This window comes from Schistocerca americana, chromosome 7, assembly GCF_021461395.2.
Source record: "Schistocerca americana isolate TAMUIC-IGC-003095 chromosome 7, iqSchAmer2.1, whole genome shotgun sequence".
Classification (NCBI taxonomy): Eukaryota; Metazoa; Arthropoda; class Insecta; order Orthoptera; family Acrididae; genus Schistocerca; species Schistocerca americana.
The window spans coordinates 45,742,160-45,759,909 of record NC_060125.1 but is presented as its reverse complement, the minus strand read 5'-3'; the positions used below and the strand labels follow the sequence as shown (position 1 = coordinate 45,759,909).

The following is a 17,750-nucleotide window of genomic DNA, read 5'->3' as shown; positions in this document are numbered from 1 at the left end:
TAGTTTTCTTTGCATCATTGTGAAAATGTTCCTATTACTAAATACAGTTTTGCTAGTTACAGTTCAAACTGGAAACGACGGAAGAATGCGGTCCAACGCGCCACATTGGTTCCCGAAAGGGAGGGTGCATTTCCTACGCCACGTCTGACATTGCGTCTTAAATTTTCTAAAACTGACATAATTCCATCCTACCGAAAAAAGAAACAGGTTTCGCAGCGAGGTTCTTTGAGATATTGCTAGAGATTGAAGTCTCTGGAGCTCTTTCCTCGCACGTCAGATTGGCCGAGCGGTCTAAGGCGCCAGATTTAAGCTCTGGTTCCCGTAAGGGAGCGTGGGTTCGAACCACACATTTGACAATGCATTTTAAACATTCTGAAACTAACATACTCCCTTGATCTTTCAGAACAAGTAAATTATGCAGAAACACGCCATGCAGATTTAACTAGAGACGACAGTGACAGCCCGAGCGGTCGAAAAGAAATAGCGGAACATACTTTTCCTGCGTCGAGGTGTAGCTCTTCTCACGGACGTCTCCGTTGTTGTTGTGCTGTGGCCCTGGGTTCCAAGCGACAGCGAGAAAACCTCAACAGCAACGCATACGTGTTTAAATGAATCGAAAGGCCTTAATAAAGATAGATGAAACGGTGGCTCAGGTGCTGGAGTTCTGAAGCGGCCGTATTGCGTGGGCAGTAAGCTCACTAAGTTAGTGTGTCATGCTAACAACGGGAAGGCTATGGGTTAGATCCCACCAAGGGCTATTCCATATTGCTTCCCTAAAAGGCAGCGCGAGAGACTGCCAGGCAAATCCCAAGTGATCTGTACAAGGACTAGGATGTCCGCACGTCTGGAAACGTTCTCGCCGACTTGTGTGCCACGCTGACGACACGGGTTCTCGTCCGATCACCGAAGTTAAGCAGCGTTTTTACGTGCTTAGTACACGGCTCGGTGGCTAACTAAGAAGTCTGCGTGCTGTTGGATTCTTTAATTTTGCCTTTTCCCTTAGTTTTCGGTGTTGCTGCGAGGTAATGATACGGTCCAGCACGCCTACCCCTCTCTTGCCTCTCGGGACGCAAATTCGCGAACCTGCGGCCACAGTCAAATGAAAGGGTCCGTTGTGCGTTTGTCGAGTTGGTCTCTCCCAGTCGTTTCTAGCGCCTATCCTCTACATATACGCCCATTTGCAAGCGTCAGCTTTCGCGTCAGCCGAGCAAAGTCGAGACAAGTCGACACATGGGGACACACGATGCTGTGAATTGCAATCCGTACTAGCCTAGGCGGAGCGGGACGAGTGGCGAAGGAAAACCATTCGTAACACGACAGTTCGGAAATTCGACGATCGCGAGCGTTGGAAACACTCTCCTGAGTAAAGAAGACAACTTCCGTGCGGTGTCCGGGTTTCGAACCCGGGTCAGCTACTTGGGAAGCAATCATGCTGACCGACACACCACCACCGCCTTCTGCTACGCGCTGCTTGCGCCGTGATGTGTCGCCTTCCCTCCTGGCGCCAGAGGCCGAAGGCAATCTCGCTGTAGGCGCTCAACGCCGAGTGGAAGGCGAGCACATCTGAACCCGTTTTCCTGGTGCTGCTAGGGCCATATACTGAAACTGAGCGCAGAACTAACTTTTACTGAAGAATCTGCCCTTTAATGCACATCAGGGCGAACACGAAATTTCTAATATGAAGTACTCACTGACGATCCAAAGACGTTTCAGTATGTACGCGTCGGTACCACCGGGGCAGTGCCTAAGTATTGTAAAGTGAAGGACGACAGTTTGAGCCTCACGGGAAGTATTTCATTGGCTTCCCACGAGTGCGTAATGCACAGCGTGGCTGTTGCTAGGAAACGGCCTTATTTGCCGTTGGCTAATATCTAGTTTTCTTTGCATCATTGTGAAAATGTTCCTATTACTAAATACAGTTTTGCTAGTTACAGTTCAAACTGGAAACGACGGAAGAATGCGGTCCAACGCGCCACATTGGTTCCCGAAAGGGAGGGTGCATTTCCTACGCCACGTCTGACATTGCGTCTTAAATTTTCTAAAACTGACATAATTCCATCCTACCGAAAAAAGAAACAGGTTTCGCAGCGAGGTTCTTTGAGATATTGCTAGAGATTGAAGTCTCTGGAGCTCTTTCCTCGCACGTCAGATTGGCCGAGCGGTCTAAGGCGCCAGATTTAAGCTCTGGTTCCCGTAAGGGAGCGTGGGTTCGAACCACACATTTGACAATGCATTTTAAACATTCTGAAACTAACATACTCCCTTGATCTTTCAGAACAAGTAAATTATGCAGAAACACGCCATGCAGATTTAACTAGAGACGACAGTGACAGCCCGAGCGGTCGAAAAGAAATAGCGGAACATACTTTTCCTGCGTCGAGGTGTAGCTCTTCTCACGGACGTCTCCGTTGTTGTTGTGCTGTGGCCCTGGGTTCCAAGCGACAGCGAGAAAACCTCAACAGCAACGCATACGTGTTTAAATGAATCGAAAGGCCTTAATAAAGATAGATGAAACGGTGGCTCAGGTGCTGGAGTTCTGAAGCGGCCGTATTGCGTGGGCAGTAAGCTCACTAAGTTAGTGTGTCATGCTAACAACGGGAAGGCTATGGGTTAGATCCCACCAAGGGCTATTCCATATTGCTTCCCTAAAAGGCAGCGCGAGAGACTGCCAGGCAAATCCCAAGTGATCTGTACAAGGACTAGGATGTCCGCACGTCTGGAAACGTTCTCGCCGACTTGTGTGCCACGCTGACGACACGGGTTCTCGTCCGATCACCGAAGTTAAGCAGCGTTTTTACGTGCTTAGTACACGGCTCGGTGGCTAACTAAGAAGTCTGCGTGCTGTTGGATTCTTTAATTTTGCCTTTTCCCTTAGTTTTCGGTGTTGCTGCGAGGTAATGATACGGTCCAGCACGCTGACCCCTCTCTTGCCTCTCGGGACGCAAATTCGCGAACCTGCGGCCACAGTCAAATGAAAGGGTCCGTTGTGCGTTTGTCGAGTTGGTCTCTCCCAGTCGTTTCTAGCGCCTGTCCTCTACATATACGCCCATTTGCAAGCGTCAGCTTTCGCGTCAGCCGAGCAAAGTCGAGACAAGTCGACACATGGGGACACACGATGCTGTGAATTGCAATCCGTACTAGCCTAGGCGGAGCGGGACGAGTGGCGAAGGAAAACCATTCTTAACACGACAGTTCGGAAATTCGACGATCGCGAGCGTTGGAAACACTCTCCTGAGTAAAGAAGACAACTTCCGTGCGGTGTCCGGGTTTCGAACCCGGGTCAGCTACTTGGGAAGCAATCATGCTGACCGACACACCACCACCGCCTTCTGCTACGCGCTGCTTGCGCCGTGATGTGTCGCCTTCCCTCCTGGCGCCAGAGGCCGAAGGCAATCTCGCTGTAGGCGCTCAACGCCGAGTGGAAGGCGAGCACATCTGAACCCGTTTTCCTGGTGCTGCTAGGGCCATATACTGAAACTGAGCGCAGAACTAACTTTTACTGAAGAATCTGCCCTTTAATGCACATCAGGGCGAACACGAAATTTCTAATATGAAGTACTCACTGACGATCCAAAGACGTTTCAGTATGTACGCGTCGGTACCACCGGGGCAGTGCCTAAGTATTGTAAAGTGAAGGACGACAGTTTGAGCCTCACGGGAAGTATTTCATTGGCTTCCCACGAGTGCGTAATGCACAGCGTGGCTGTTGCTAGGAAACGGCCTTATTTGCCGTTGGCTAATATCTAGTTTTCTTTGCATCATTGTGAAAATGTTCCTATTACTAAATACAGTTTTGCTAGTTACAGTTCAAACTGGAAACGACGGAAGAATGCGGTCCAACGCGCCACATTGGTTCCCGAAAGGGAGGGTGCATTTCCTACGCCACGTCTGACATTGCGTCTTAAATTTTCTAAAACTGACATAATTCCATCCTACCGAAAAAAGAAACAGGTTTCGCAGCGAGGTTCTTTGAGATATTGCTAGAGATTGAAGTCTCTGGAGCTCTTTCCTCGCACGTCAGATTGGCCGAGCGGTCTAAGGCGCCAGATTTAAGCTCTGGTTCCCGTAAGGGAGCGTGGGTGCGAACCACACATTTGACAATGCATTTTAAACATTCTGAAACTAACATACTCCCTTGATCTTTCAGAACAAGTAAATTATGCAGAAACACGCCATGCAGATTTAACTAGAGACGACAGTGACAGCCCGAGCGGTCGAAAAGAAATAGCGGAACATACTTTTCCTGCGTCGAGGTGTAGCTCTTCTCACGGACGTCTCCGTTGTTGTTGTGCTGTGGCCCTGGGTTCCAAGCGACAGCGAGAAAACCTCAACAGCAACGCATACGTGTTTAAATGAATCGAAAGGCCTTAATAAAGATAGATGAAACGGTGGCTCAGGTGCTGGAGTTCTGAAGCGGCCGTATTGCGTGGGCAGTAAGCTCACTAAGTTAGTGTGTCATGCTAACAACGGGAAGGCTATGGGTTAGATCCCACCAAGGGCTATTCCATATTGCTTCCCTAAAAGGCAGCGCGAGAGACTGCCAGGCAAATCCCAAGTGATCTGTACAAGGACTAGGATGTCCGCACGTCTGGAAACGTTCTCGCCGACTTGTGTGCCACGCTGGCGACACGGGTTCTCGTCCGATCACCGAAGTTAAGCAGCGTTTTTACGTGCTTAGTACACGGCTCGGTGGCTAACTAAGAAGTCTGCGTGCTGTTGGATTCTTTAATTTTGCCTTTTCCCTTAGTTTTCGGTGTTGCTGCGAGGTAATGATACGGTCCAGCACGCTGACCCCTCTCTTGCCTCTCGGGACGCAAATTCGCGAACCTGCGGCCACAGTCAAATGAAAGGGTCCGTTGTGCGTTTGTCGAGTTGGTCTCTCCCAGTCGTTTCTAGCGCCTGTCCTCTACATATACGCCCATTTGCAAGCGTCAGCTTTCGCGTCAGCCGAGCAAAGTCGAGACAAGTCGACACATGGGGACACACGATGCTGTGAATTGCAATCCGTACTAGCCTACGCGGAGCGGGACGAGTGGCGAAGGAAAACCATTCGTAACACGACAGTTCGGAAATTCGACGATCGCGAGCGTTGGAAACACTCTCCTGAGTAAAGAAGACAACTTCCGTGCGGTGTCCGGGTTTCGAACCCGGGTCAGCTACTTGGGAAGCAATCATGCTGACCGACACACCACCACCGCCTTCTGCTACGCGCTGCTTGCGCCGTGATGTGTCGCCTTCCCTCCTGGCGCCAGAGGCCGAAGGCAATCTCGCTGTAGGCGCTCAACGCCGAGTGGAAGGCGAGCACATCTGAACCCGTTTTCCTGGTGCTGCTAGGGCCATATACTGAAACTGAGCGCAGAACTAACTTTTACTGAAGAATCTGCCCTTTAATGCACATCAGGGCGAACACGAAATTTCTAATATGAAGTACTCACTGACGATCCAAAGACGTTTCAGTATGTACGCGTCGGTACCACCGGGGCAGTGCCTAAGTATTGTAAAGTGAAGGACGACAGTTTGAGCCTCACGGGAAGTATTTCATTGGCTTCCCACGAGTGCGTAATGCACAGCGTGGCTGTTGCTAGGAAACGGCCTTCTTTGCCGTTGGCTAATATCTAGTTTTCTTTGCATCATTGTGAAAATGTTCCTATTACTAAATACAGTTTTGCTAGTTACAGTTCAAACTGGAAACGACGGAAGAATGCGGTCCAACGCGCCACATTGGTTCCCGAATGGGAGGGTGCATTTCCTACGCCACGTCTGACATTGCGTCTTAAATTTTCTAAAACTGACATAATTCCATCCTACCGAAAAAAGAAACAGGTTTCGCAGCGAGGTTCTTTGAGATATTGCTAGAGATTGAAGTCTCTGGAGCTCTTTCCTCGCACGTCAGATTGGCCGAGCGGTCTAAGGCGCCAGATTTAAGCTCTGGTTCCCGTAAGGGAGCGTGGGTGCGAACCACACATTTGACAATGCATTTTAAACATTCTGAAACTAACATACTCCCTTGATCTTTCAGAACAAGTAAATTATGCAGAAACACGCCATGCAGATTTAACTAGAGACGACAGTGACAGCCCGAGCGGTCGAAAAGAAATAGCGGAACATACTTTTCCTGCGTCGAGGTGTAGCTCTTCTCACGGACGTCTCCGTTGTTGTTGTGCTGTGGCCCTGGGTTCCAAGCGACAGCGAGAAAACCTCAACAGCAACGCATACGTGTTTAAATGAATCGAAAGGCCTTAATAAAGATAGATGAAACGGTGGCTCAGGTGCTGGAGTTCTGAAGCGGCCGTATTGCGTGGGCAGTAAGCTCACTAAGTTAGTGTGTCATGCTAACAACGGGAAGGCTATGGGTTAGATCCCACCAAGGGCTATTCCATATTGCTTCCCTAAAAGGCAGCGCGAGAGACTGCCAGGCAAATCCCAAGTGATCTGTACAAGGACTAGGATGTCCGCACGTCTGGAAACGTTCTCGCCGACTTGTGTGCCACGCTGGCGACACGGGTTCTCGTCCGATCACCGAAGTTAAGCAGCGTTTTTACGTGCTTAGTACACGGCTCGGTGGCTAACTAAGAAGTCTGCGTGCTGTTGGATTCTTTAATTTTGCCTTTTCCCTTAGTTTTCGGTGTTGCTGCGAGGTAATGATACGGTCCAGCACGCCTACCCCTCTCTTGCCTCTCGGGACGCAAATTCGCGAACCTGCGGCCACAGTCAAATGAAAGGGTCCGTTGTGCGTTTGTCGAGTTGGTCTCTCCCAGTCGTTTCTAGCGCCTATCCTCTACATATACGCCCATTTGCAAGCGTCAGCTTTCGCGTCAGCCGAGCAAAGTCGAGACAAGTCGACACATGGGGACACACGATGCTGTGAATTGCAATCCGTACTAGCCTAGGCGGAGCGGGACGAGTGGCGAAGGAAAACCATTCTTAACACGACAGTTCGGAAATTCGACGATCGCGAGCGTTGGAAACACTCTCCTGAGTAAAGAAGACAACTTCCGTGCGGTGTCCGGGTTTCGAACCCGGGTCAGCTACTTGGGAAGCAATCATGCTGACCGACACACCACCACCGCCTTCTGCTACGCGCTGCTTGCGCCGTGATGTGTCGTCTTCCCTCCTGGCGCCAGAGGCCGAAGGCAATCTCGCTGTAGGCGCTCATCGCCGAGTGGAAGGCGAGCACATCTGAACCCGTTTTCCTGGTGCTGCTAGGGCCATATACTGAAACTGAGCGCAGAACTAACTTTTACTGAAGAATCTGCCCTTTAATGCACATCAGGGCGAACACGAAATTTCTAATATGAAGTACTCACTGACGATCCAAAGACGTTTCAGTATGTACGCGTCGGTACCACCGGGGCAGTGCCTAAGTATTGTAAAGTGATGGACGACAGTTTGAGCCTCACGGGAAGTATTTCATTGGCTTCCCACGAGTGCGTAATGCACAGCGTGGCTGTTGCTAGGAAACGGCCTTATTTGCCGTTGGCTAATATCTAGTTTTCTTTGCATCATTGTGAAAATGTTCCTATTACTAAATACAGTTTTGCTAGTTACAGTTCAAACTGGAAACGACGGAAGAATGCGGTCCAACGCGCCACATTGCTTCCCGAAAGGGAGGGTGCTTTTCCTACGCCACGTCTGACATTGCGTCTTAAATTTTCTAAAACTGACATAATTCCATCCTACCGAAAAAAGAAACAGGTTTCGCAGCGAGGTTCTTTGAGATATTGCTAGAGATTGAAGTCTCTGGAGCTCTTTCCTCGCACGTCAGATTGGCCGAGCGGTCTAAGGCGCCAGATTTAAGCTCTGGTTCCCGTAAGGGAGCGTGGGTGCGAACCACACATTTGACAATGCATTTTAAACATTCTGAAACTAACATACTCCCTTGATCTTTCAGAACAAGTAAATTATGCAGAAACACGCCATGCAGATTTAACTAGAGACGACAGTGACAGCCCGAGCGGTCGAAAAGAAATAGCGGAACATACTTTTCCTGCGTCGAGGTGTAGCTCTTCTCACGGACGTCTCCGTTGTTGTTGTGCTGTGGCCCTGGGTTCCAAGCGACAGCGAGAAAACCTCAACACCAACGCATACGTGTTTAAATGAATCGAAAGGCCTTAATAAAGATAGATGAAACGGTGGCTCAGGTGCTGGAGTTCTGAAGCGGCCGTATTGCGTGGGCAGTAAGCTCACTAAGTTAGTGTGTCATGCTAACAACGGGAAGGCTATGGGTTAGATCCCACCAAGGGCTATTCCATATTGCTTCCCTAAAAGGCAGCGCGAGAGACTGCCAGGCAAATCCCAAGTGATCTGTACAAGGACTAGGATGTCCGCACGTCTGGAAACGTTCTCGCCGACTTGTGTGCCACGCTGGCGACACGGGTTCTCGTCCGATCACCGAAGTTAAGCAGCGTTTTTACGTGCTTAGTACACGGCTCGGTGGCTAACTAAGAAGTCTGCGTGCTGTTGGATTCTTTAATTTTGCCTTTTCCCTTAGTTTTCGGTGTTGCTGCGAGGTAATGATACGGTCCAGCACGCCTACCCCTCTCTTGCCTCTCGGGACGCAAATTCGCGAACCTGCGGCCACAGTCAAATGAAAGGGTCCGTTGTGCGTTTGTCGAGTTGGTCTCTCCCAGTCGTTTCTAGCGCCTATCCTCTACATATACGCCCATTTGCAAGCGTCAGCTTTCGCGTCAGCCGAGCAAAGTCGAGACAAGTCGACACATGGGGACACACGATGCTGTGAATTGCAATCCGTACTAGCCTAGGCGGAGCGGGACGAGTGGCGAAGGAAAACCATTCTTAACACGACAGTTCGGAAATTCGACGATCGCGAGCGTTGGAAACACTCTCCTGAGTAAAGAAGACAACTTCCGTGCGGTGTCCGGGTTTCGAACCCGGGTCAGCTACTTGGGAAGCAATCATGCTGACCGACACACCACCACCGCCTTCTGCTACGCGCTGCTTGCGCCGTGATGTGTCGCCTTCCCTCCTGGCGCCAGAGGCCGAAGGCAATCTCGCTGTAGGCGCTCAACGCCGAGTGGAAGGCGAGCACATCTGAACCCGTTTTCCTGGTGCTGCTAGGGCCATATACTGAAACTGAGCGCAGAACTAACTTTTACTGAAGAATCTGCCCTTTAATGCACATCAGGGCGAACACGAAATTTCTAATATGAAGTACTCACTGACGATCCAAAGACGTTTCAGTATGTACGCGTCGGTACCACCGAGGCAGTGCCTAAGTATTGTAAAGTGAAGGACGACAGTTTGAGCCTCACGGGAAGTATTTCATTGGCTTCCCACGAGTGCGTAATGCACAGCGTGGCTGTTGCTAGGAAACGGCCTTATTTGCCGTTGGCTAATATCTAGTTTTCTTTGCATCATTGTGAAAATGTTCCTATTACTAAATACAGTTTTGCTAGTTACAGTTCAAACTGGAAACGACGGAAGAATGCGGTCCAACGCGCCACATTGGTTCCCGAATGGGAGGGTGCATTTCCTACGCCACGTCTGACATTGCGTCTTAAATTTTCTAAAACTGACATAATTCCATCCTACCGAAAAAAGAAACAGGTTTCGCAGCGAGGTTCTTTGAGATATTGCTAGAGATTGAAGTCTCTGGAGCTCTTTCCTCGCACGTCAGATTGGCCGAGCGGTCTAAGGCGCCAGATTTAAGCTCTGGTTCCCGTAAGGGAGCGTGGGTGCGAACCACACATTTGACAATGCATTTTAAACATTCTGAAACTAACATACTCCCTTGATCTTTCAGAACAAGTAAATTATGCAGAAACACGCCATGCAGATTTAACTAGAGACGACAGTGACAGCCCGAGCGGTCGAAAAGAAATAGCGGAACATACTTTTCCTGCGTCGAGGTGTAGCTCTTCTCACGGACGTCTCCGTTGTTGTTGTGCTGTGGCCCTGGGTTCCAAGCGACAGCGAGAAAACCTCAACAGCAACGCATACGTGTTTAAATGAATCGAAAGGCCTTAATAAAGATAGATGAAACGGTGGCTCAGGTGCTGGAGTTCTGAAGCGGCCGTATTGCGTGGGCAGTAAGCTCACTAAGTTAGTGTGTCATGCTAACAACGGGAAGGCTATGGGTTAGATCCCACCAAGGGCTATTCCATATTGCTTCCCTAAAAGGCAGCGCGAGAGACTGCCAGGCAAATCCCAAGTGATCTGTACAAGGACTAGGATGTCCGCACGTCTGGAAACGTTCTCGCCGACTTGTGTGCCACGCTGGCGACACGGGTTCTCGTCCGATCACCGAAGTTAAGCAGCGTTTTTACGTGCTTAGTACACGGCTCGGTGGCTAACTAAGAAGTCTGCGTGCTGTTGGATTCTTTAATTTTGCCTTTTCCCTTAGTTTTCGGTGTTGCTGCGAGGTAATGATACGGTCCAGCACGCCTACCCCTCTCTTGCCTCTCGGGACGCAAATTCGCGAACCTGCGGCCACAGTCAAATGAAAGGGTCCGTTGTGCGTTTGTCGAGTTGGTCTCTCCCAGTCGTTTCTAGCGCCTATCCTCTACATATACGCCCATTTGCAAGCGTCAGCTTTCGCGTCAGCCGAGCAAAGTCGAGACAAGTCGACACATGGGGACACACGATGCTGTGAATTGCAATCCGTACTAGCCTAGGCGGAGCGGGACGAGTGGCGAAGGAAAACCATTCGTAACACGACAGTTCGGAAATTCGACGATCGCGAGCGTTGGAAACACTCTCCTGAGTAAAGAAGAAAACTTCCGTGCGGTGTCCGGGTTTCGAACCCGGGTCAGCTACTTGGGAAGCAATCATGCTGACCGACACACCACCACCGCCTTCTGCTACGCGCTGCTTGCGCCGTGATGTGTCGCCTTCCCTCCTGGCGCCAGAGGCCGAAGGCAATCTCGCTGTAGGCGCTCAACGCCGAGTGGAAGGCGAGCACATCTGAACCCGTTTTCCTGGTGCTGCTAGGGCCATATACTGAAACTGAGCGCAGAACTAACTTTTACTGAAGAATCTGCCCTTTAATGCACATCAGGGCGAACACGAAATTTCTAATATGAAGTACTCACTGACGATCCAAAGACGTTTCAGTATGTACGCGTCGGTACCACCGGGGCAGTGCCTAAGTATTGTAAAGTGAAGGACGACAGTTTGAGCCTCACGGGAAGTATTTCATTGGCTTCCCACGAGTGCGTAATGCACAGCGTGGCTGTTGCTAGGAAACGGCCTTATTTGCCGTTGGCTAATATCTAGTTTTCTTTGCATCATTGTGAAAATGTTCCTATTACTAAATACAGTTTTGCTAGTTACAGTTCAAACTGGAAACGACGGAAGAATGCGGTCCAACGCGCCACATTGGTTCCCGAATGGGAGGGTGCATTTCCTACGCCACGTCTGACATTGCGTCTTAAATTTTCTAAAACTGACATAATTCCATCCTACCGAAAAAAGAAACAGGTTTCGCAGCGAGGTTCTTTGAGATATTGCTAGAGATTGAAGTCTCTGGAGCTCTTTCCTCGCACGTCAGATTGGCCGAGCGGTCTAAGGCGCCAGATTTAAGCTCTGGTTCCCGTAAGGGAGCGTGGGTGCGAACCACACATTTGACAATGCATTTTAAACATTCTGAAACTAACATACTCCCTTGATCTTTCAGAACAAGTAAATTATGCAGAAACACGCCATGCAGATTTAACTAGAGACGACAGTGACAGCCCGAGCGGTCGAAAAGAAATAGCGGAACATACTTTTCCTGCGTCGAGGTGTAGCTCTTCTCACGGACGTCTCCGTTGTTGTTGTGCTGTGGCCCTGGGTTCCAAGCGACAGCGAGAAAACCTCAACAGCAACGCATACGTGTTTAAATGAATCGAAAGGCCTTAATAAAGATAGATGAAACGGTGGCTCAGGTGCTGGAGTTCTGAAGCGGCCGTATTGCGTGGGCAGTAAGCTCACTAAGTTAGTGTGTCATGCTAACAACGGGAAGGCTATGGGTTAGATCCCACCAAGGGCTATTCCATATTGCTTCCCTAAAAGGCAGCGCGAGAGACTGCCAGGCAAATCCCAAGTGATCTGTACAAGGACTAGGATGTCCGCACGTCTGGAAACGTTCTCGCCGACTTGTGTGCCACGCTGGCGACACGGGTTCTCGTCCGATCACCGAAGTTAAGCAGCGTTTTTACGTGCTTAGTACACGGCTCGGTGGCTAACTAAGAAGTCTGCGTGCTGTTGGATTCTTTAATTTTGCCTTTTCCCTTAGTTTTCGGTGTTGCTGCGAGGTAATGATACGGTCCAGCACGCCTACCCCTCTCTTGCCTCTCGGGACGCAAATTCGCGAACCTGCGGCCACAGTCAAATGAAAGGGTCCGTTGTGCGTTTGTCGAGTTGGTCTCTCCCAGTCGTTTCTAGCGCCTATCCTCTACATATACGCCCATTTGCAAGCGTCAGCTTTCGCGTCAGCCGAGCAAAGTCGAGACAAGTCGACACATGGGGACACACGATGCTGTGAATTGCAATCCGTACTAGCCTAGGCGGAGCGGGACGAGTGGCGAAGGAAAACCATTCTTAACACGACAGTTCGGAAATTCGACGATCGCGAGCGTTGGAAACACTCTCCTGAGTAAAGAAGACAACTTCCGTGCGGTGTCCGGGTTTCGAACCCGGGTCAGCTACTTGGGAAGCAATCATGCTGACCGACACACCACCACCGCCTTCTGCTACGCGCTGCTTGCGCCGTGATGTGTCGCCTTCCCTCCTGGCGCCAGAGGCCGAAGGCAATCTCGCTGTAGGCGCTCAACGCCGAGTGGAAGGCGAGCACATCTGAACCCGTTTTCCTGGTGCTGCTAGGGCCATATACTGAAACTGAGCGCAGAACTAACTTTTACTGAAGAATCTGCCCTTTAATGCACATCAGGGCGAACACGAAATTTCTAATATGAAGTACTCACTGACGATCCAAAGACGTTTCAGTATGTACGCGTCGGTACCACCGGGGCAGTGCCTAAGTATTGTAAAGTGATGGACGACAGTTTGAGCCTCACGGGAAGTATTTCATTGGCTTCCCACGAGTGCGTAATGCACAGCGTGGCTGTTGCTAGGAAACGGCCTTATTTGCCGTTGGCTAATATCTAGTTTTCTTTGCATCATTGTGAAAATGTTCCTATTACTAAATACAGTTTTGCTAGTTACAGTTCAAACTGGAAACGACGGAAGAATGCGGTCCAACGCGCCACATTGCTTCCCGAAAGGGAGGGTGCATTTCCTACGCCACGTCTGACATTGCGTCTTAAATTTTCTAAAACTGACATAATTCCATCCTACCGAAAAAAGAAACAGGTTTCGCAGCGAGGTTCTTTGAGATATTGCTAGAGATTGAAGTCTCTGGAGCTCTTTCCTCGCACGTCAGATTGGCCGAGCGGTCTAAGGCGCCAGATTTAAGCTCTGGTTCCCGTAAGGGAGCGTGGGTTCGAACCACACATTTGACAATGCATTTTAAACATTCTGAAACTAACATACTCCCTTGATCTTTCAGAACAAGTAAATTATGCAGAAACACGCCATGCAGATTTAACTAGAGACGACAGTGACAGCCCGAGCGGTCGAAAAGAAATAGCGGAACATACTTTTCCTGCGTCGAGGTGTAGCTCTTCTCACGGACGTCTCCGTTGTTGTTGTGCTGTGGCCCTGGGTTCCAAGCGACAGCGAGAAAACCTCAACACCAACGCATACGTGTTTAAATGAATCGAAAGGCCTTAATAAAGATAGATGAAACGGTGGCTCAGGTGCTGGAGTTCTGAAGCGGCCGTATTGCGTGGGCAGTAAGCTCACTAAGTTAGTGTGTCATGCTAACAACGGGAAGGCTATGGGTTAGATCCCACCAAGGGCTATTCCATATTGCTTCCCTAAAAGGCAGCGCGAGAGACTGCCAGGCAAATCCCAAGTGATCTGTACAAGGACTAGGATGTCCGCACGTCTGGAAACGTTCTCGCCGACTTGTGTGCCACGCTGACGACACGGGTTCTCGTCCGATCACCGAAGTTAAGCAGCGTTTTTACGTGCTTAGTACACGGCTCGGTGGCTAACTAAGAAGTCTGCGTGCTGTTGGATTCTTTAATTTTGCCTTTTCCCTTAGTTTTCGGTGTTGCTGCGAGGTAATGATACGGTCCAGCACGCTGACCCCTCTCTTGCCTCTCGGGACGCAAATTCGCGAACCTGCGGCCACAGTCAAATGAAAGGGTCCGTTGTGCGTTTGTCGAGTTGGTCTCTCCCAGTCGTTTCTAGCGCCTGTCCTCTACATATACGCCCATTTGCAAGCGTCAGCTTTCGCGTCAGCCGAGCAAAGTCGAGACAAGTCGACACATGGGGACACACGATGCTGTGAATTGCAATCCGTACTAGCCTAGGCGGAGCGGGACGAGTGGCGAAGGAAAACCATTCGTAACACGACAGTTCGGAAATTCGACGATCGCGAGCGTTGGAAACACTCTCCTGAGTAAAGAAGACAACTTCCGTGCGGTGTCCGGGTTTCGAACCCGGGTCAGCTACTTGGGAAGCAATCATGCTGACCGACACACCACCACCGCCTTCTGCTACGCGCTGCTTGCGCCGTGATGTGTCGCCTTCCCTCCTGGCGCCAGAGGCCGAAGGCAATCTCGCTGTAGGCGCTCAACGCCGAGTGGAAGGCGAGCACATCTGAACCCGTTTTCCTGGTGCTGCTAGGGCCATATACTGAAACTGAGCGCAGAACTAACTTTTACTGAAGAATCTGCCCTTTAATGCACATCAGGGCGAACACGAAATTTCTAATATGAAGTACTCACTGACGATCCAAAGACGTTACAGTATGTACGCGTCGGTACCACCGGGGCAGTGCCTAAGTATTGTAAAGTGAAGGACGACAGTTTGAGCCTCACGGGAAGTATTTCATTGGCTTCCCACGAGTGCGTAATGCACAGCGTGGCTGTTGCTAGGAAACGGCCTTATTTGCCGTTGGCTAATATCTAGTTTTCTTTGCATCATTGTGAAAATGTTCCTATTACTAAATACAGTTTTGCTAGTTACAGTTCAAACTGGAAACGACGGAAGAATGCGGTCCAACGCGCCACATTGGTTCCCGAATGGGAGGGTGCATTTCCTACGCCACGTCTGACATTGCGTCTTAAATTTTCTAAAACTGACATAATTCCATCCTACCGAAAAAAGAAACAGGTTTCGCAGCGAGGTTCTTTGAGATATTGCTAGAGATTGAAGTCTCTGGAGCTCTTTCCTCGCACGTCAGATTGGCCGAGCGGTCTAAGGCGCCAGATTTAAGCTCTGGTTCCCGTAAGGGAGCGTGGGTGCGAACCACACATTTGACAATGCATTTTAAACATTCTGAAACTAACATACTCCCTTGATCTTTCAGAACAAGTAAATTATGCAGAAACACGCCATGCAGATAAAACTAGAGACGACAGTGACAGCCCGAGCGGTCGAAAAGAAATAGCGGAACATACTTTTCCTGCGTCGAGGTGTAGCTCTTCTCACGGACGTCTCCGTTGTTGTTGTGCTGTGGCCCTGGGTTCCAAGCGACAGCGAGAAAACCTCAACAGCAACGCATACGTGTTTAAATGAATCGAAAGGCCTTAATAAAGATAGATGAAACGGTGGCTCAGGTGCTGGAGTTCTGAAGCGGCCGTATTGCGTGGGCAGTAAGCTCACTAAGTTAGTGTGTCATGCTAACAACGGGAAGGCTATGGGTTAGATCCCACCAAGGGCTATTCCATATTGCTTCCCTAAAAGGCAGCGCGAGAGACTGCCAGGCAAATCCCAAGTGATCTGTACAAGGACTAGGATGTCCGCACGTCTGGAAACGTTCTCGCCGACTTGTGTGCCACGCTGACGACACGGGTTCTCGTCCGATCACCGAAGTTAAGCAGCGTTTTTACGTGCTTAGTACACGGCTCGGTGGCTAACTAAGAAGTCTGCGTGCTGTTGGATTCTTTAATTTTGCCTTTTCCCTTAGTTTTCGGTGTTGCTGCGAGGTAATGATACGGTCCAGCACGCTGACCCCTCTCTTGCCTCTCGGGACGCAAATTCGCGAACCTGCGGCCACAGTCAAATGAAAGGGTCCGTTGTGCGTTTGTCGAGTTGGTCTCTCCCAGTCGTTTCTAGCGCCTGTCCTCTACATATACGCCCATTTGCAAGCGTCAGCTTTCGCGTCAGCCGAGCAAAGTCGAGACAAGTCGACACATGGGGACACACGATGCTGTGAATTGCAATCCGTACTAGCCTAGGCGGAGCGGGACGAGTGGCGAAGGAAAACCATTCGTAACACGACAGTTCGGAAATTCGACGATCGCGAGCGTTGGAAACACTCTCCTGAGTAAAGAAGACAACTTCCGTGCGGTGTCCGGGTTTCGAACCCGGGTCAGCTACTTGGGAAGCAATCATGCTGACCGACACACCACCACCGCCTTCTGCTACGCGCTGCTTGCGCCGTGATGTGTCGCCTTCCCTCCTGGCGCCAGAGGCCGAAGGCAATCTCGCTGTAGGCGCTCAACGCCGAGTGGAAGGCGAGCACATCTGAACCCGTTTTCCTGGTGCTGCTAGGGCCATATACTGAAACTGAGCGCAGAACTAACTTTTACTGAAGAATCTGCCCTTTAATGCACATCAGGGCGAACACGAAATTTCTAATATGAAGTACTCACTGACGATCCAAAGACGTTACAGTATGTACGCGTCGGTACCACCGGGGCAGTGCCTAAGTATTGTAAAGTGAAGGACGACAGTTTGAGCCTCACGGGAAGTATTTCATTGGCTTCCCACGAGTGCGTAATGCACAGCGTGGCTGTTGCTAGGAAACGGCCTTATTTGCCGTTGGCTAATATCTAGTTTTCTTTGCATCATTGTGAAAATGTTCCTATTACTAAATACAGTTTTGCTAGTTACAGTTCAAACTGGAAACGACGGAAGAATGCGGTCCAACGCGCCACATTGGTTCCCGAATGGGAGGGTGCATTTCCTACGCCACGTCTGACATTGCGTCTTAAATTTTCTAAAACTGACATAATTCCATCCTACCGAAAAAAGAAACAGGTTTCGCAGCGAGGTTCTTTGAGATATTGCTAGAGATTGAAGTCTCTGGAGCTCTTTCCTCGCACGTCAGATTGGCCGAGCGGTCTAAGGCGCCAGATTTAAGCTCTGGTTCCCGTAAGGGAGCGTGGGTGCGAACCACACATTTGACAATGCATTTTAAACATTCTGAAACTAACATACTCCCTTGATCTTTCAGAACAAGTAAATTATGCAGAAACACGCCATGCAGATTTAACTAGAGACGACAGTGACAGCCCGAGCGGTCGAAAAGAAATAGCGGAACATACTTTTCCTGCGTCGAGGTGTAGCTCTTCTCACGGACGTCTCCGTTGTTGTTGTGCTGTGGCCCTGGGTTCCAAGCGACAGCGAGAAAACCTCAACAGCAACGCATACGTGTTTAAATGAATCGAAAGGCCTTAATAAAGATAGATGAAACGGTGGCTCAGGTGCTGGAGTTCTGAAGCGGCCGTATTGCGTGGGCAGTAAGCTCACTAAGTTAGTGTGTCATGCTAACAACGGGAAGGCTATGGGTTAGATCCCACCAAGGGCTATTCCATATTGCTTCCCTAAAAGGCAGCGCGAGAGACTGCCAGGCAAATCCCAAGTGATCTGTACAAGGACTAGGATGTCCGCACGTCTGGAAACGTTCTCGCCGACTTGTGTGCCACGCTGACGACACGGGTTCTCGTCCGATC

At 50.0% G+C, this 17,750-nt stretch overlaps 10 non-coding genes across 10 annotated transcripts; all 10 read left to right on the top strand.

The window, feature by feature from the left end:
* Positions 1-272: 272 nt before the first annotated feature.
* Trnal-uaa lies at positions 273-356 on the top strand. The gene has a single exon. It is a non-coding gene; the product is annotated as a tRNA-Leu (tRNA).
* A 1,788-nt stretch (positions 357-2,144) lies between these two features.
* Positions 2,145-2,228, top strand: Trnal-uaa. Its single transcript has one exon. It is a non-coding gene; the product is annotated as a tRNA-Leu (tRNA).
* A 1,788-nt stretch (positions 2,229-4,016) lies between these two features.
* On the top strand, positions 4,017-4,100 carry Trnal-uaa. The gene has a single exon. It is a non-coding gene; the product is annotated as a tRNA-Leu (tRNA).
* Positions 4,101-5,888: 1,788 nt separating this feature from the next.
* On the top strand, positions 5,889-5,972 carry Trnal-uaa. Its single transcript has one exon. It is a non-coding gene; the product is annotated as a tRNA-Leu (tRNA).
* A 1,788-nt stretch (positions 5,973-7,760) lies between these two features.
* Positions 7,761-7,844, top strand: Trnal-uaa. The gene has a single exon. It is a non-coding gene; the product is annotated as a tRNA-Leu (tRNA).
* Positions 7,845-9,632: 1,788 nt separating this feature from the next.
* Positions 9,633-9,716, top strand: Trnal-uaa. Its single transcript has one exon. It is a non-coding gene; the product is annotated as a tRNA-Leu (tRNA).
* A 1,788-nt stretch (positions 9,717-11,504) lies between these two features.
* On the top strand, positions 11,505-11,588 carry Trnal-uaa. The gene has a single exon. It is a non-coding gene; the product is annotated as a tRNA-Leu (tRNA).
* A 1,788-nt stretch (positions 11,589-13,376) lies between these two features.
* Positions 13,377-13,460, top strand: Trnal-uaa. Its single transcript has one exon. It is a non-coding gene; the product is annotated as a tRNA-Leu (tRNA).
* Positions 13,461-15,248: 1,788 nt separating this feature from the next.
* On the top strand, positions 15,249-15,332 carry Trnal-uaa. Its single transcript has one exon. It is a non-coding gene; the product is annotated as a tRNA-Leu (tRNA).
* Positions 15,333-17,120: 1,788 nt separating this feature from the next.
* Positions 17,121-17,204, top strand: Trnal-uaa. The gene has a single exon. It is a non-coding gene; the product is annotated as a tRNA-Leu (tRNA).
* Positions 17,205-17,750: the final 546 nt, after the last annotated feature.